Below are 16,754 nucleotides of genomic sequence, written 5' to 3'. Positions count from 1 at the left end.
TATCTTGCAAATCGTACCACCTTTTCAATTGATTCATTTCACCCCTAAACACTCATGTCATATATTTTTGTACATAACCATCGTACTTCAGTTCAACTTCTCTTGACCTTTTTAATGCAAATTTAATTCATACTTCAATTCGCTATAACTTGCGTTGTAGTGCTCCATTTCAAGAAATTCTTTCTACAAATAAATTCTTATGCCTTATATTATTTGCCAAAAAACATTCATGTTGTTCTCCCAATATTTTTGATCATCTCCCATAGTGTATGCAAGTCGAGCTTATATAGCAATGATTCCTCGTCCATTAACTCTTTTGATCTCATTCATGCACCTTCACTTTACAAAACCTTAGTACGTTGTTATTTTGCACCAAGACATGCTTTGTACTTATGTTCTCTTGGTTCTTCCTCTTTGGCATGAATGTTTATTGAATGCTATTTGTTTACGATAGATTGCTCGGAGTGTGGCGAGTAGAATTATCAGGATTTTGAGAGCGACTATCTTCATCAAGTAATACCAGGCAAGTCACTTTGATCATACTATCACCTATGTTTTTTGCATCGTAGTTCTACCATCCTATGCCCAATTGCATGCTGAGTAGGTACTTGGAAATTTTAGTATAGATTGTAGTATCATGTGGTAGGCACACAACAACCCCGATACTTGGCCCCGGGACGACAAATTTCATATTGCTATGCTTGATTAGACGGGATTTCGGTTGAGTGCATAACACGAGTGATGCGAGGTTGATTAAATAATCAAGACCTGTTAAGACAAGATTTTCAAGACCTCGGACGCAATGCAACTCTGGGTGAAGGACGGTTGATCGGCTCCCTGGAGAACCCAGTGGATGACCCGGGATGCTGGAGAGGCCATGACATCCTGTGGAAAGCTTCACCCACGCTCAAAGAGACAGACGGATATTTTCAAGACCCAAGGCTTACCTGCACAGCCACAAGTCATTATGGGCTCTGGCTTGGTTGGACAACGCGGCGACTCTGGACAGGCGGTGCTAGCAGATGTAGAAGAACGGTAGGAATGGATGGGCACCGAGAGGGATTCAGAGGGACCCGTTGAAAGACCATGTTTTGATCATCCGGTCTTCAAACACCCTGAAGTGCGAGGACATACTCGGAGGCGATCAAATCTTGTGGGGAACGTGTGCAAAACTCTGTAGAGTACTCAAACCTAATCGATTAGCCGTGTCCACGGTCATGGACAACTTGAGCCAAAGGAACTGAAGTTATCTGGATTTCTCAACACCATTAAATATATTTGATGAGGGTAATTATTGAAAACTCGGGTACAAGAACTGGTTGGCGGAACCACCTCGTTAACAACCAACCTTTGTAGTAATATTTATCTTTTATCCCTCTCTTGATGTAGGAGAAAACTTGCTTTTTCGCTAAAAACTTTTAGCCCCACCTGCCATATATGTATATAGTATAGATGATTACTTTTCACCCCTCTCTTATGTGACTTGCCGGCATATTCAATATGCTGACCTACACGGCTGCAATGTCTCATGTTGTAGATATTTTTCTTTGACGAGTAAGAGTACGATTCAGGGTTACGGTCTACACTCAACTTGCCGTTGGTGTTTATTGGGACTCCACTCCCTTGACTGCTTCCGCTGAAATATTTAAGGTATATATCAGTTTTACGCTATTTACATGTGATTGCACTTTGATATATACATTTATGTACTGTGTGTGCCAGCATACTGATCCAGGGATGGCACAGAAACATAGAGGCTTGACTCATTTTGAGTCGGGTCGCTACAGAAATGGTATCAGAGCACATGTTGACTGTAGGACGTGACCCTAGAAACTGGAAACTTCTTAGGATAGGATCTCTCAAAAATCTTATTTTCAAGAACATCCTTCACTTCTCATCTCTTCTGATTTCATCAAATGTTCTCTCTCACCTCAAATAGTTATACAATCCCCTTACTCCTTCGACCTCATGAAGAATCAACGGAGTTCTACTTCAAAGTAAAGAGGATTTCACCATGCTTTTGAAGAATTGAAGCTACACCAACAATAGACTCTCAAGACCTGAAGAATTCGAAGACCCTGAAGCGTTCGAATATTTATATGACCATTAGAAGTCCAAACCCCTGTAATATACCCACGTTAGATACGATGATTTGTGAGCCGTCTTTGGTGTGTGTTTTCTGACGGCCACAAATAAAACCTATCTCAAAAAAAATATTGTTGTATTGTGTGTATCTCCCTCCCTCTCTTACCCATCTCATCCCCAAAACCTCAACCCTACCAGATGGAGTATGAAGCTGGACTTGTAGTCTCTGGACCAATGACCCAGCTAGAGGCTGAAATATGGATTCAGAACATGGAGAACCACTTCGAGAGAAACTTGATCTCAAGGAAGTATGAAGTGGAACACACTCTTCAGTACTTTACACAAAGTGCTGCAATCTGGTGGAAAATGCATCATGCCATACAAGGATTTAGTGGAGCAGAAACCTAGGACGAATTCAAGAACACTTTGTTAAGATCCCGTCTTATTCAGAAGTGCTATGATAATCCGAAGAAGAAGACTTGTGCATGCAAGATCTGTGGAGAAATAGGACACACCCAGGAGGAACACAAGTATGGATGCACTCATTGTGAAGAAAATCACCCACCTGAGGAATGCCCAACTAGTCAGGTGACTTGTTTCTTGTGTGAAGGAACCACCCACTACCCAGCGGCGTGTCACATTTACCCCAAGTATGCCTGAAACCCACAGACCCCGGGACTAACAAGGATCAAGTACTATCTTTTTGGAGAAGGAAACTTGTATCAGCAAACGTTTTCTAAGGAGCATACGAAAACCCGAGAGTTGTGAAGAAACGATAGATGTTTGTTCAGCTTGCAGAATCATTGGATTTATCCGAACTTCGTTCGTGGACAAAAGAAATTCTGCAACGCTTGTGAGGATGCCCAAGTGTTAGAATACGAGATTCACTAAGCTTTATACAAGGTAATGATTTCAGTGCGACATGGCTTGGCCACCATGACGACTTACTATTATCATTCTCTTGCTATTCGGAATGGTAAATCTGAGAGACTTACCCATAGTGAGAGACGACGTTCTTTGAAGCTTTTGTGGTATGATGAAAGCCCCATGTACATGGCAATCGTTGTCACGCGTCGGACATTTTATGGTGAGGGTGAAGCCAAGACCCTTCTCTCTGCAGGATAACCACAAATGGTAGACCACCATGAGAATCATCGATAGGTTATTTAGAATGGTCACGAGACTTGTCAGTTAAGAAGACCCAGTGATGGAAGAAGCTTATATCAACAGAAGAGCACTCGATTTTGATGGAAAACATTATGAATATAATGGAAGAACTTCACCAAAGAAGTTACCATGAAGAATGTGACGAGCGAGATGCCAAGACCCCAAAGGATTGTTAAAAATTTGAGCGACCAGTAACTCTCATTTTAAGTGTGGTAGCACCCCACTTTGCAGGAGACTAGATTTGTTAGAAGACCCCCCAAACCATAACCTTTTCTTTCTAGCCTCTTCGAATCTCGAGGACGAGATTCATTTTAAGTGTGGTAGTTTGTAACATCCCAAAATTATAAATTTCGGAATGTTAATATAATTATTAGATTGATTGTTTGTTTGTTTGAGTGATTGAAACTTGAGTGGAATTTGAAGCTTCTCAAAAAATGAGAGGGAATAAAATGACTTTCCCAAAATTTTCTATGTTGAATCCCTTTTCAATTTTGAGTTTGAATATTTTCAAAACCCTTTGAAAAAAATCAAACGAGAGGAGGAAAATGACCCTCCAAAATCAGAGACAATGTCTTGATTCAAATTTTAAGTATTTGCAATTTATTTGAAATTCAAATTCCTTTTCATTTTAAAGTTATTGCAAAAAAATAATTTTTTTAAAAAAAGTATTTTATTTGGTTTTGAAAATATGTTCATGTTTTAGAAAATGTTATTCTGAAAATTTTGATATATAATATGTCTATATAAAATGTTCTCTCTTTTTCGTTTATACGTTTTTGTTCTAAAAAAAATGTTCGTTCGTAGACAAAACAAAAAAAAACAAAGGTCGCGCCTGGCCGTACTACTTATGTGGCCGGCCGATTCCTTTGGCCCATGAGACACCTTTGTCCCTCTTTTTTTTCTATTTTCCCTACACTACGTATATGTTTAGTCCCACATTGCCAATCTATGGACGATTAGACCTCCCTTCCACCTATAAGTATAGACCCATAGGAGCATCCGAAAATCATCTATTTCGGGTTAAATCAATCTTTTGGTTTAACTAGATTTATTAAATAAAAATATTTTTTACTTCTCTTCGGCGGGATTTCTGGAAGTCGTCTCCTCATTGGAATTAATTCTTACTCTACATTCTAAAGATATTTCTCTACGTATTGTTTTTATACTCCCGTAGTTTATTATTTCTAGACTAGTATTCCTACACTAGTATACGGTAGAGTAATTAGATATATTAATTAGTCTTCGTATTTACACATTATTACTAGAATTCTTTTAGACATAGCATTTTTCTTCCGTAAAACAGCTTGGCCCTAATTTTTCAAATAGCCATAACTTTTTACTCGTTTATCCGAATTAGATGAAACCAACGCCTAGAGTTTCGTCTTGATCCCACCTATCCGATGAACCTATCTTATCAACTTTTTTGAAATTTTTAAATTTCGAAATTTGTTCATATTCATATTCAAACTTCTTTTGATCATATCTTTTTATCCGTAGCTCCGTTTTAGATGAATTCAATTGCTTCGGATTCGTATCAAAGTAATCTTTCCGTTTGTATCACTAGTTTTAACTTTTAAACTTATAATTTTGATCAAATCAGATTTATCTATTAGTGCCCAAAAGTGTTCACATTGTTCTAAGCCGATTCAATGTTATATTGACGTATTTGTATCTTTTGATCCGCTAGTTCAAATCCAGTAGTTCTTTTTTCTACACGCTCATATTGATCTACTATATTCAATAGCATCATTAGTTTCGACCTTTGAACCTTACAAATTTGAGCGATTCAAATTTGTATTCGAACATTCATTTGATCTTATCTTGCAAATCGTACCACATTATCAATTGATTCATTTCACCCCTAAACACTCATGTCATCTATTTTTGTACATAACCATCGTACTTCAGTTCAACTTCTCTTGACCTTTTTAATGCAAATTTAATTCATACTTCAATTCGCTATAACTTGCGTTGTAGTGCTCCATTTCAAGAAATTCTTTCTACAAATAAATTCTTATGCCTTATACTATTTGTCAAATAGCATTCATGTTGTTCTCCCAATATTTTTGATCATCTCCCATAGTGTATGCAACTCGAGCTTATATAGCAATGATTCCTCGTCCATTAACTCTTTTGATCTCATTCATGCACCTTCACTTTACAAAACCTTAGTACGTTGTTATTTTGCACCAAGACATGCTTTGTACTTATGTTCTCTTGGTTCTTCCTCTTTGGCATGAATGTTTATTGAATGCTATTTGTTTACGATAGATTGCTCGGAGTGTGGCGAGTAGAATTATCAGGATTTTGAGAGCGACTATCTTCGTCAAGTAATACCAGGGAAGTCACTTTGATCATACTATCACCTATATTTTATGCATCGTAGTTCTACCATCCTATGCCCAATTGCATGCTGAGTAGGTACTTGGAAATTTCAGTATAGATTGTAGTATCATGTGGTAGGCACACAACAACCCCGATACTTGGCCCCGGGACAACAAATTTCATATTTCTATGCTTGAGTAGACGGGATTTCGGTTGAGTGCATAACACGAGTGATGCGAGGTTGATTAAATAATCAAGACCTGTTAAGACAAGATTTTCAAGACCTCGGACGCAATGCAACTCTGGGTGAAGGACGGTTGATCGGCTCCCTGGAGAACCCAGTGGATGACCCGGGATGCTGGAGAGGCCATGACATCCTGCGGAAAGCTTCACCCAGGCTCAAAGAGACGGACGGATATTTTCAAGACCCAAGGCTTACCTGCACAGCCACAAGTCATTATGGGCTCTGGCTTGGTTGGACAACGTGGTGACTCTGGACAGGCGGTGCTAGCAGATGTAGAAGAACGGTAGGAATGGATGGGCACCGACAGGGATTCAGAGGGACCCGTTGAAAGACCATGTTTTGATCATCCAGTCTTCAAACACCCTGAAGTGTGAGGACATACTCGGAGGCGATCAAATCTTGTGGGGAACGTGTGCAAAACTCTGCAGAGTACTCAAACCTAATCGATTAGCCGTGTCCACGGTCATGGACAACTTGAGCCAAAGGAACTGAAGTTATCTGGATTTCTCAACACCATTAAATATATTTGATGAGGATAATTATTGACAACTCGGGTACGAGAACTGGTTGGCCGAACCATCTCGTTAACAACCAACCTTTGTAGTAATATTTTGCTTTTAGCCCTCTCTTGATGTAGGAGAAAACTTGCTTTTTCGCTAAAAACTTATAGCCCCACCTGCCATATATGCATATAGTATAGATGATTACTTTTCACCCCTGTCTTATGTGACTTGCCGGCATATTCAATATGCTGACCTACACGGCTGCAACGTCTCATGTTGCAGATATTTTTCTTCGACGAGTAAGAGTACGATTCAGGGTTACGGTCTACACTCAACTTGTCGTTGGTGTTTATTGGGACTCCACTCCCTTGACTGCTTCCGTTGAAATATTTAAGGTATATATCAGTTTTACGCTATTTACATGTGATTGCACTTTGATATATACATTGATGTACTGTGTGTGCGAGCATACTGATCCAGGGATGGCACAGAAACACAGAGGCTTGACTCGTTTTGAGTCGGGTCGCTACACCAAGTTTTTGCTCGATCTCGCAATGAGAAAGGAAAAAGCTTCAATTTAATCACATCATTATCCACATCTTTCTTCTTTTGCATATAGCAAAGCTCTATGAAGGTATTGAGATGGGATGCGGCATCTTCACTAGGAAGGCCGGAGAATTGCTCTTTTATAACAAGATTCAGCAAAGCGGCATTGATTTCGTATGACTCCGCACTAGTGGCGGGAGCAATCGGAGTACTAATAAAATCATTATTATTAGTATTCGAGAAGTCACAAAGTTTGGTGTTTTCAGTCATGGTGACCTCGGCAAGCAAGCAAGCACACAAGCTAACAAAGAGCAAGCGAGAAAAAGGGCGAACGAAAAAGGCGAACGAAAAAGGCAAATTGGTGAAGTGGGGGAGAGGAAAACGTGAGGCAACTGGCAAGCAAAGTAAATGCAAGAGATGAGTTTGCGACACTTACTTGGATGAGTTCTTGACTTGATCCTCCCCGGCAATGCGCCAGAAATTCTTCTGCTACGCGACAGAGATCTTCTGTCGTCTCTTGAGCTTGCTTTGGTTTTTCCCTTGAAGAGGAAAGGGCGATGCAGCACAGGAGCAGTAAGTATTTCCCTCAGTTTGAGAACCAAGGTATCAATCCAGTAGGAGAATCTCATCAAGTCCAGAGTACCTACACAAACACAAAAGAGCTTGCACCCAACGCTATAAAGGGGTACTCAATCCCTTCATGTTTGATTGCAAAGTGAGATCTGAAGGCGGAAAGTGAAACGAAGTAAAAGGCAAAGGCTGAAAATATGGTATCGAGTAGACCCGGGGGCCATAGTTTTCACTAGAGGCTTCTCTCAAAATAGCAAATATCACGGTGGGTGAACAAATTACTGTCGAGCAATTGATAGAATCGCCCAAAGTCATGACGATATCTAAGGCAATGATCATACATATAGGCATCACGGCCGCGACAAGTAGACCGATGCTTTTTGCATCTACTACTATTACTCCACACATCGACCGCTATCCAGCATGCATCTAGTGTATTGAGTTCATGACGAATAGAGTAACGCCTTAAGCAAGATGACATGATGTAGAGGGATAATCTCAAACCAACGATGAAAACCCCATATTTTTACCCTTGATGGCAACAACATGATGCGTGCCTCGCTACCCCTTCTGTCACTGGGTGAGGTCACTGCACGGTATGAACCCAAAACCAAGCACTTCTCCCACTTCAAGAATCATAGATCTAGTTGGCCAAACAAAACCCACAACTCGAAGAGAATTACAAGGATATGAAATCATGCATAAGAGAGATCAGAAGAAACTCAAATAATATTCATAGATAATATGATCATAAATCTACAATTCATCGGATCTCGACAAACACACCGCAAAAGAAGATTACATCAGATAGATCTCCTTGAAGATCATGGAGAACTTTGTATTGAAGATCCAAGAGAGAGAAGAAGGCATCTAGCTACTAGTTATGGACCTGTAGGTCTATGGTGAACTACTCACGCATCATCGAAGAGGTCATGGTGTTCATGAAGAAGCCCTCCATATCTGAAGCCCCCCTCCGTCAGGGCACCAGAACGTGCCCCAGATGGGATCTTGCGCAGACAGAAGCTTGCGGCGGCGGAAAAGTACTTTCGATGATCTCCTGATTTGTTTCTGGGATTTTAGGGAATTTATAGGCGAAAGACCTAGGGAGACCACAAGTCTGGCCGCGGCTAGGGGGCTTGTGGGGTCCCTGCACGCCCCCTGCCCTGATTCTTAGGCTTCTCGGTCTTTTTGCTATTTCGAAAAAAATATTTTTGACAGTTTCGTTCCGTTTGGACTCCGTTTATAATCCTCATGTGAAAGGGGTCACAAACATGAAAAAAATAGAACTGGCACTTGGCACTGAGTTAATAAGTTAATCCCAAAAAAGATATAAAAGGCATACAAAACATCCAAAGTTTGACAAGATAATACCATGAAACCATCAAGAATTATAGATACGTTGGAGACGTCAAGCATGCATACAATATTTTCTAAGACATGGTCAAAGGGCTACTTGCATTGATCGGCTAGGTATCCGGGGTCTTCGAGGTCTTCGGGTCCAAGTCCGACATCATACGCGTGATCTATCATCGTAATAGTAATAATAATAAGGTCCACAACCAAAAAAAGAGTACAAATTCACATAAAAATGTTACCATATTTTGTAAAATCCTATTATTATTTATCAAAATGTTTGTTCCTGGTTTTGGAATGAAAAAGTATTTTTAAAGTCTTATTAACATAGGTTAAAAATACTTAAACTAGGTTTTAAAATAAACCTATGCATAAAAGTTTTCATAAAAATTCCATAACAGCACTGTTAAATACTACACAATTTTACAAGAATTATGGTGGGAAAATATTTAAGTTTGGATAAATAATTAATCCTGTGGATTTATTTTAGAAACCATAATTGAAGTAAAAAAGAAAAAGTCCAGCTCACTAGCCTGGTTTGGCTAGTAGCTGGGCCGGCCCAGCTGGCCAACCGACCAGCCAGCCCACCCATGCGCGCCATTAGGTTTAAACTTGACGCACGGGGCCCTGTGGCCAGCGACTGCGGGGAGAGAGAGGGATGAGACGGCCGCCGACAGGTAAGGTCCTACCTCTGTACACAATGGAGGGAGAGCTCACCGGCGGCAGCTTCGGGGCTCTCGAGGTCAGGCGAGTACGAGAATAGACTCGTGGCTCCTCCGCCCACCACATGATGTTTGAAGGGACGAGGAGGTGACCTATATCGCCGACAACAACATAGCCACGGTGGAGACCCTTCCGGAAGGTGTCGGAATCGGTTCTCTGAGCAGGGAGAAGAACGGCGGAGTGGTGGAGAAGGCTCGGGAGGCATTTGTGGTCATAGGGAAGTGAATGGGGCTAAGGAGCATGCTTGTAGCCCGAGAGCGATGGAGCCCCGACGCGGCGGCGCCTCGGTCGATCTCGAGTACCGAGGCTCTCTTAGCTCAAATGGGGCACTGAGGTGGTCGATTGGAGGTAGGTGGGAGGGGCTTGAAGTGCTGGGAGAGTCAGGGGTGGCCTATTTATAGGCTGGCAGCGAGTCACCGAGTGGTGGTGCGGCGGTGGTTTTGCTCCGACGGACGTGGTTTAGGACCGTGCGGCATCTTCAGGAGGAGTGGAGGCAGCCTCTTGGCGCGTTGAGGTGGCGGGGTCCTTCTGGCCGCTTCGGCCATGCGCAGGCATGCGTCGCCAGGGTTAGAGTAGAGGGGACAAAGAGGGGCCCGACGCTGCCTTGGATGTGGTCGTTGGTGCGGTCAAACAGGGGCAACCGGGGGATGCGAGAACCGACCGGTGCTTGTCCCCTGGGCTCGGGTGCACACTGTAGCGCGTCTAGAGCGCAGCTTTGGCATGCCACGGTATGCTGGCGTGCTCTGGCGCGTCTTGGCCATGCCTGGCGTGTCTGGGAGATGGGGTAGATGCCCCTTGAATGCTAGGAACCAATAAGGATCGAGCTAGCCAAGCAGAGAGTGTTAAAGTGGTTCTGCCAGCCTCGGTTCAAGAGCTAAAATGGAGATTTTGGCTCCTCCTCATTGAACCAATGATGGTCTTCTCGTCTGAAGTTGAGGAGGGGCACATGCCATCCGTGACATGAGTTTGGAGTGAAGGGAGTGAGTTTGGTGGTTGCTAGATGCTATTTTACAAATCTGGCAAAAGGTGTTTGATTCATGTTTGGGGAAGTTAACCTCCTCCAAATGCATTGAAAGTTGACACAATTTGGTTTCGGGCATAATTAGGATGCTCTACCAAATTTTAGCTCCATTGGACAGGTTTGACAATATAAACTTGAAAATATCCACAAATGGGGAGATCTGCATTCTAGTGAGGAGATGTGAGCAAATCAATCCCCACAAATCCAAATCTTGGCATGATCTCCTCATTTGAGGTGTTGAGCACTCCTGCAAAGTTTGACACCCAATGGACAAACTTTGCAATGTAGAGTTGCTCTAACTTGATTCTGGACAGAGAGGGTTTCTGAATTATTTGGTGATTCAAATCACCTTGGATTGAGGTGAAACTTAGCATGATCACCAAATATAGCATGTGGGACATGCTAGAATTTTCTGAGAATTAAAAACAGACATAATTGGTTTTCAAAGGTTTCCTCAAATATTTTGAACATGACTAGGGGTTGAAACTCTTATGTATGGAAAAAATATGTCCTCTGAGTTTTCCCAAGTTTTCTCAGATTTTTCTAAGGTAGAAAAATAATTTTACACCCAGAAATACCATTTCTCGCCTTAGAATAGGACATATAAATAAAATAGGAAAACGAATTTAAAAATAATCATTTAATGCTTTTGAAGAGTTATATTAACATTAGAATCAAAATACAATCTTTGGGTGAAGACACACCTTTAAATTTAGGGACCTGCAGTGCAAACCCCAAAGCACGGTTTTGGTTTATCAAAATAACTAAAAGGGTTTTGTGGAAATATTATTTTGAAAAATGATTATAAGAGATCTACTCACAAGCACACATACAACAATGACAATCAAGGCACTCATGTCATTTAGTTAAGAAGTTTGAATTTATACCAAATTTGAAAGAAAGACAAAGTGAGGTGAAAACTGGGTGTGACAGCTGGCCGCATCCTAACAGTAGTACAATGGATACGTACTAAGGGCCGAAGTCTAGCTAGGCGTAGTGGATACACTCGGATGTTCAAGTTCGGGCCCCCCTCGGGAGTGGTAAAGACCCTACGTCTCCTACCATGAGGATAGTGTTTTCTTATGGGGTGTCTGAAAGTACATAATGCTTAACCCTTGAGCGGGAGCCCGGGAGTGGCTTATATAGAGTACGCCACGACCGACCGAGCACCATCACTAGGGCATTTAATGCTAATAACTACGGGAGTTACTAGAAACGATGGATTTATTTATAGCGTTAGTGATAACACGGGTCTTCATGGGCCTTCACGCAAGTGTTTAAGTCCTTGGCCGTTGCAGTCCCTTCGTTGTCCCTGCCTTGCTGTGGACTGAGTGTTGGGGAGTGTCCGACTGCCGCAAAGCAGGCCGAGTCACCTCATGTGACCGAGTGAGGGCACAATGACCGAGTGAGGTTGAGACTATCATAATGAATTGTAGGGCACTGATGTCTTTACGGGTACTTAGGTGGGTCCTATGGAAACGGGTCAGTAGGCATACCCCTTATGTATAACCACGTCACCAGCTTGTGGTAGTTCGGGTACCTTTGTTTTGAAGGGGTCAAAATTTCAGAAATGTGGTAGATTGGCCTTTCTACCTTGTATTTTTTGCCCGTTTCTTCCCATTCCACGGTGAGTACGGTGCTAACCACTTGGCTAGTGGCAACGATGTACAGGAGCAAGGGCTCTAGACTACTCGGAGCAACAAACACCGGATGGGTGGAAAATACAGCTTTCAGTTGATCGAATGCGACCTGCGCTTCATTAGTCCACTTGAATCTGTCGGATTTCTTCATCAATCGGTAGAGAGGCAGGGCCTTCTCACCGAGTCTCGAGATGAAGCGACCGAGGGCTGCAAGGAAGCCAGTGAGACTCTGCACATCCTGGATGCGCTTCGGCCGTCTCATCTACACAATGGCTCTGATCTTGTCGGGATTGGTGTCGATACCTCGTTCGGAAATGAGGAAACCGAGTTGCTTACCAGCCGGCACACCGAAGGTGCATTTTGCCGGATTGAGCTTGATCCCCAAGCGTCGAAGGTTCACAAAAGTTTCGGTGAGGTCGGCCAGGAGGTCGGAACCTTTCCTGGACTTGACGACGGTGTCATCCATGTATGCTTTGACATTCCGACTCATTTGTTCCTGCAGACATTTTTGACTCATACGTTGGATTGTAGCTCCAGCGTTTTTGAGACCGAATAGCATCGTGATGTAACAAAAACACCCGAATGGGGTGATGAAGGCTGTCTTTATTTCATCAGGTCCATACATTCGGGTTTGGAGGTACGCGGAGTACGCATCCAGGAATGACATGCCTTCACATCTGGTAGTGAAATCTATGATTGGATCAATGCGAGGCAGAGGGAAGTGATCCGTCGGGCAATACCAATTGAGGTGCTTGAAGTCAATACACATTCAGAGTGAATTGTTCTTCTTTGGCATGAGGACCACGTTCACCAACCACTCGGAGTGGTAACATTACAGATTAACTTAACAGCTAGGAGCCGAGCGATCTCCTTGCTGGTTGCCTTACGCTTCTCCATGGAGGCATGGCGCACGTGTTCCTTGACGGGCTTGATCTTCGGATCCACTAGGAGTTGATGCTCAGCCAATGCCCTGGGAACCCCCGACATGTCAGACGGCTTCCATGAGAAGATACCCCAATTCTCACGGATGAACTGGATGAGCTTGGCTTCCTATTTATCTCCGAGTAAGGTGGAGATGTTGGTCGCAGAAGCACTCGGGTCGGTGGGGTGGATGTGAACCTGCTTCGTCTCTACAACCGCCTGAAAAGCAGACTGAGTAGCTGGCCGCTTCGACTTGAGAAGATCCGTGATGTCCACTGCCTTCTTGTACCCATCATGCTCGGCTACAAGGACCTACTCTTTGGCGATCCTAGAACCTTGCTGGAGGCACTCTTCAGCAACCTTCTGATTGCTAGTCACTGTTATAACGCCTTTCGGCCCTGGCATCTTAAGCTTAAGATACACGTAACATGGACGGGCCATGAAACGTGCGTAGGAGGGACTACCCAGGATGGCGCGATAGGCGCTGCGGAAGTCGACCACTTCAAAGGTCAATCTCTCCTTCCGAAAATTCTTCTTGGTGCCGAAAATGACATTCAAAGTGATATGGCCGAGTGATTCGGCCTTCTTCCCGGTGATGATCCCGTGGAACTGTATGTTACTCTTGCTTAGCCGGGATAGCGAGATGTCCATGGTTTTGATGTTGGAAATATGCCCTAGAGGCAATGATAAAATAGTTATTATTATATTTCCTGTTTCAAGATAATTGTTTATTATCCATGCTATAATTGTATTGAATGAAAACATAAATGCATGTGTGGATAGATAGACAAAGAAATGTCCCTAGTAAGCCTCTAGTTGACTAGCCAGTTGATCGAGGATGGTTAAGGTTTTCAGACCATATACAAGTGTTGTCACTTGATGACTAGATCACATCATTGGCAGAATGATGTGATGGACAAGACCCAAACTATAAACGTAGAATGTGATCGTGTCATTTTGTTGCTATTGTTTTTTGCGTGTCAAGTATTCATTCCTATGACCATGAGATCATGTAACTCACTGACACCGGATGAATACCTTGTGTGTATCAAACGTCGCAACGTTACTGGGTGACTATAAAGGTACTCTACAGGTATCTCCGAAGGTGTCCGTTGAGTTAGCATGGATCAAGACTGGGATTTGTCACTCCGTGTGACGGAGAGGTATATCGGGGCCCACTCGGTAATACAACATCACATATAATCCTTGCAAGCAATGTGACTAAAGTGTTACTAACGGGATCTTGTATTATGGAACGAGTAAAGAGACTTCCCGGTAACGAGATTGAAATAGGTATAGGGATACCGACGATCAAATCTCGGGCAAGTAACATACCGAAGGACAAAGGGAATGTATACGGGATTATATGAATCCTTGGCACATAGGTTCAACCGATAAGATCTTCGTATAATATGTAGTATCCAATATGGACATCAGGTCCCTCTATTGGATATTGACCGGTGAGTGTCTCAGGTCATGTCTGCATAGTTCTCGAACCCGCAGGGTGTGCAGACTTAAGGTTCGGTGATGTTTTGGTATAGTTGAGTTATAGGTGCTGGTGACCGAAGGTTTGTTCGGAGTCCCGGATGAGATCATGGACATCACGAGGTTTTCCAGAAAGTTCCGGAAACGAAGTTTGATATATAGGATTGTTTCATTTGGCTTCCGGAAAGATTTCGGGCATTACCAGTAGTGTACCGGGAGTGACGAATGGGTTCCTGGTTTTTACCAGCAGGGGCCACCCACCTGGGAGAGAACCTAATAGCCCATGGGTGGCGCACCAGCCATTGGTGGGCTGGTGAGGCCAGGCCAATAGGGTTATTTCTGACAATAAGAAAATCAAAGGAGAAAAGAAAAAAAGGAAAGAGGAGGTGGGAAGGAAGGAAGGGACTCCTCCTTCCAAACCGAATTGGAGTGGGAGTCCCACCTCCTCCACTCGGCCGACTCCCTAGGGGCTCCCTTGAGCCCCAAGGCTAGTACCTCCCCTCCTCCTATATATACTAGAGGTTTTAGGGGTTTTGAGACACAACTTTGCCACGTGCAACCCTAAACCTCTACTTCGTAGTTCTTCCTCTAGATTGGTTTTCTGTGGAGCTCGGACGGAGCCCTGCAGGAATAGATCAAAACCATCACCAGCGTGCCGTCACGCTAACGGATAACTCATCTACTTCCCTGTCTCTCTTGCTAGATCAAGAAGGCGGAGATCGTCATCGAGCTGTACGTGTGCTGAACGCGGAGGTGTCGTCCGTTCAGTGCTAGATCGGTACGGATCGTGGGACGATGATGATTTGAATCATGAAGATGTTCCACTACATCAACCATGTTTCTTAACGCTTTCCGCTTAGAGATCTACAAGGGTATGTGGATCTGATCTCCCTCCCGTAGATGAACATCACCATGATAGGTCTTCGTGTGCGTAAGAAAATTTTTGTTTCCCATGCAACGTTCCCCAACAGTGGCATCATGAGCTAGGTTCATGCGTAGATGTAATCTCGAGTAGAACACAAAAGTTTTTGTGGGTGTTAACTTTCGATTTGTTGCCCTCCTTAGTCTTTTCTCGATTCGGCGGTATTGTTGGATTGAAGCGGCCCAGACCAACCTTACTCTTACGCTTAGGAGAGACCGGTTTCATCGACTAACATGCAACATGTTGCATAAAGATGACTGGCGGGTGTCTGTTCTTCAACTTTACTTGAATTGGATTTGACTGAGGCGGTCCTTGGAGAAAGGTTAAATAGAAATTTGCACATCACCGTTGTGGTTTTGCGTAAGTAAGATGCGATCATATTAGATACCCATAGCAGCCACGTAAAACATGCAACAACAAATTAGAGGACGTCTAAATTGTTTTTGCAGGGTATGCATGTGATGTGATATGGCCAAAGACATGATGTGATATATTGGATGTATGAGATGATCATGTTGTAATAGTTCAATATCGACTTGCATGTCGATGCTACGGCAACCGACAGGAGCCATAGGGTTGTCTTTAAACTAACGTTTGTGCTTGCAGATGCGTTTACTATATTGCTAGGTTGTAGCTTTAGTAGTAATAGCATAGATAGCACGACAACCTCGATGGCGACACGTCGATGGATATCATGGTGTGGCACCGGTGACGATGAAGATCATGCCGGTGCTTTGGTAATGGAGATCAAGAAGCACGAGATCATGGCCATATCATGTCACTTATGAATTGCATGTGATATTAATCCTTTTATGCACCTTATCTTGCTTAGAACGACGGTAGCATTGTAAGGTGATCCCTCACTAAAATTTCAAGATAAAATTGTGTTCTCCCCGACTGTGCACTGTTGCGACAGTTCGTTGTTTCGAGACACCACTTGATGATCGGGTGTGATAGACTCTCCGTTCACATACACCGGATGCAAAATAGTTGCACACGCTGAACACTCGGGTTAAACTTGACGAGCCTAGCACGTACAGACATGGCCTCAGAACACAAGAGATCGAAAGGTCGAGCATGAATCGTATGGTTCATGTGATTAACATAGATATGTTTACCAGTGAAAATGCACTCAACTCATGTGATGATCGGACTTGAGTTAGTGAATTTGGATCATGTGACACTCAAATAACTAGAGGGATGTATATTTGAGTGGGAGTTTATTATTATTAGCTGAACTCTAATTGTC

The sequence above is a fragment of the Hordeum vulgare genome, chromosome 3H (assembly GCF_904849725.1).
Source record: "Hordeum vulgare subsp. vulgare chromosome 3H, MorexV3_pseudomolecules_assembly, whole genome shotgun sequence".
NCBI classification, from domain to species: Eukaryota; Viridiplantae; Streptophyta; class Magnoliopsida; order Poales; family Poaceae; genus Hordeum; species Hordeum vulgare.
The sequence above is the reverse complement of the archived record's forward strand: the minus strand, read 5'-3'. Positions refer to the sequence as shown.